This window comes from Pinus tabuliformis, chromosome J (assembly GCF_031772625.1).
Source record: "Pinus tabuliformis cultivar Carrire ecotype Pingquan chromosome J, CPIR1, whole genome shotgun sequence".
In the NCBI taxonomy this organism is placed as follows: domain Eukaryota; kingdom Viridiplantae; phylum Streptophyta; class Pinopsida; order Pinales; family Pinaceae; genus Pinus; species Pinus tabuliformis.
In genome coordinates, this window is record NC_142295.1 from 41875496 (window position 1) to 41879100 (window position 3605).

The following is a 3605-nucleotide window of genomic DNA, read 5'->3' on the forward strand; positions in this document are numbered from 1 at the left end:
CTGCTCCTCTATTCTTTTACAATGGTCAACATATTACAACCCACCAAGCACTTTTTACTCGTTCCATGTGTTAATGAAAAATAATACAACCACACGCATTTTTGTTTCATTCATTATATTCATGAACCCAAAAAATATATTTCAAAACAAAAATAATTCATGCCGTAAAACTTAAGAGTTTTACCAACCCTCTGCAAATCCCATTTAATTCTCAGCATGGCATTTAATCAATTTAATCGGCGGTCAACCAGAATTCCTTTTACTCCACGCAAAGCATTTAAATGCTGGCTCGTATGCAAGTTGAAACGATGGACGGCGGAGATCGATGAGCTGCATCGGACGGTGGACGGAGATATCGGGAACCATTACATGACCGAACAATAGCACCCGAGAATGTCAGACTTGCTTACGTATGGGGAGAGCCATGCGTATGCACCATATTGCATCGGGTTCAAATATACGGAAAATGCTTTTGCCGGAAAGTGATCCGAGAAATTTCAGGTGGGTTTGCTGAACGATTTTGTGCTCCCGTCGTTGTGCTTGCTGAGTCGGCATTCGTTGCTACCGACGTCCGCCTGCAGCCTGCAGTTGGAATTAACATTCCAACACTCCCCTTTAATTTCAACTGCTGGGCGTTCAAACATACCCAAACACTTCCTCACATAGAGGGATTCACCATCTGCTGTTACAAAAATATCTTCCTCACATAGAGGGATTCACCAACTGCTGTTACAATAACATCTTCCTCACGTAGAGGGATTCACCAATACTGCTTCTGATGCAGTTCCACAAACAACAAAGTTGTCTTCCTCTTAACAGAGGGATTCACCTGAGACTGTGTTGAAGAGCACCTTCCTCTTGACAGAGGGATTTACCACACTATGCTGAAAAGCATCTTCCTCTTGACTGAGGGATTCAACATGACACTGTGCTGAAAAGCACCTTCCTCTTTAACAGAGGGTTTCACCAAGAACTTCACTTCCTCTCACAGAGGGATTACAACTAGACACTGCTTTAGATGCAGTTCCAAAACAAAACATTCATTGCACTGTTGTGCATACCCATTACATTGTTCTTTTATGCTGCTGCATATTCTCTGTTGCACTGTTGTGCCATCCTCTTTGCTGTGTCTACCCCACACTGCTGTGTCTGCTCCACGCTACTGCGTCTACACCTGCACTGCTGTGCGTTTCACTACTTGCTATTGTGTTGCTGCACTTCTCTTGCTCTGGTTTCATTTTCTTTGCACTGCTGTGCTTCTCCTTCTTGCCATCACATTGCTGCCTTTTTCTTATGCACTGTTGTCCATACCCATAACCATAGAGTCTGTCTCCCCTGAGTTTTTACTCGCTGCTGCGTTGCCTCTGCAATTTGCATTGCTGTGCATATTTCATTTCATCACACTGCTGTGCCCATACACTAACTCTTTACTCTGCATTACTTGCATATAAAAAGAATCATCCTCACACTGCTGCGCTTCATTCTCCACACAAAAAAAAATTAACACGGGCTGCCCCTGTTCTTTTTTTTACACCCTTGCTTCACACAATCTTCGTCTTCATTTTTTTTATTTACACAATGCACTGTTGTGCATCTAATCCATGTTCTCCACACACAAAAGTTTCCACGCTGCCTCTGTTCTATGTTCTGCCTTCGCACTATTGTGCGAGTCTCCTTGCTTTGCATTTTTTTTATCGCGCTGCTGCACTTCACATTTCAACTGTTGGGTTATCAGTCCTACCCAGACACTTCATCAAAAATTCGAAACTTTTCTGATCCAATGGTTTGGTCAGAATATCAGCAACCTGCTCTTTCTCTGCTCTCATGGGAGATTTAATTTCATATCTCTCCCCTATAAGAAGATTCATTCGATAGAGTTCTACCAGGGTCTTCATCAAATCTTCAATCTCTTCCTCTGTCATATTGACAAGGGTTTTGGCTGTGAAGCCCATCTCAGCCATCTTGGCAAGAGTTACATATCGAACTCTATATTCTTTAAACAGATCTTCAAGGAACTTTAATTCCTTTCTCCCATTCATGGGTTCTGCCCATTTCCTATCTTTAACTCCATCTTTTAAATAAACAGGGTCATCAACATGACTGGATAAAGCAAACAAAGAATTCATACCTTCATTTGTTGCCTCTTGTTCATTTCTCCTCAAGGGTGTCTCTTGGTGCCCTTGCGTTGGCACTGCTGTTTGGGGATGTACTTCAGCCATCTCCTCATCATCTTCATTATGAGACAAACAGTTTTTATCATTCACTGTTTTCTCTAAGCTTTCATCACAAGCTTCTTCCTCAATGAACTGAGGTTTTGCTGTCTTCACTTTCTCCATGCCTTGATAGGTTGTCTTGAGAGTTTCCCATGCTTCTTTGGATGTCTTAGCTGTTGCTATCCTTGGAAATACACTCTCATCCACTGCTCGATACAAGAAGTAGAGGGCCTTAGCATCCTCCTTCTTATAGTTCTTCAACAGCTCTTTCTCTGCCTGAGTTAAGCTATTAAACTCATCATCATTTGCTGGTTTTTCAAAACCATCCTCAACAAGTTCCCATAAATCTTCTGAGAAAAGAAAAGCTTTCATAACTATTGCCCAATAGTCATAGTTCTTTTCATTAAGCTGTGGGAGCTGGGTGTTAAACATACCCATGCTAGTGCTGGTGCTAGCCATTCCTTGCATCCTCAACTATGCTTCAATTTCTTGACTGTGTATTTTAAAATCACTGACTGTTTCTTCAACAGCAACACAGAAGAACTTGAGAAATACCTTAATCCTTTTGGCTGAAACTTCACACTGCTGGAGAAGCTTTCTCTGCTGCAACAAGAATCTTTCCTTCAGCTTCTTTGACACTTTTAAAGAGCCTGAACCAGCTCTGTCACCATCAAAGAGCCTGGACCAGCTCTGATACCACTGTTGGGGATTTTTCTGAGAAAATCCCAAAAGAAAACAAAAAAAAAACTGAAACTCAACACACAGAGACAGTGCTCTGTTTCCTTTACTCCAGGATCTTTTTGCACAGGGAAGCTTTAAAAGGAAAATTTCTGAGAACAGAGTTTTACACCACCATAAAAACATTTCTATTCATTAAAACAAAAGGATTGATACAAACTTCATCCTCTTTGCTGAGAGGGATTCACCAAAATATTTCAACCAATAAAAACTACTCTGTCTCCTCCTGAGAATTTACTGTGCTGGGTTTACTGCAGTAAAACCCCTTTTTACTTTACTGGTGTAAAACTATTTTTACACATACTGCTGTAAAAATATTTTACACATACTGCTGTAAAACAAACTTTTACATATGCAGTAAACTTTTACATTACATTCACAATTTCAAAAATACCTGTGCGCTCTTTTCTTTTGCATTTCAATGCAAATCCAATACATTAAAATAAAATCAACACTGAACTATGCACTGCTGTGCATCTCCCTTGGTTTTTTTTCGCTGCTGCCTCGTTCTTCAAATGGTCAATACAAACAACAACTATCTGCTGCTCCCCTGTTCTTTCTTGCTGCCGTGAGCTCATTTCACAATGGTCAACTCCAAGAAAATACATGCGCTCCACCTGATTTCTTTTTCTTGCACTGCTGTGCAAATAATAC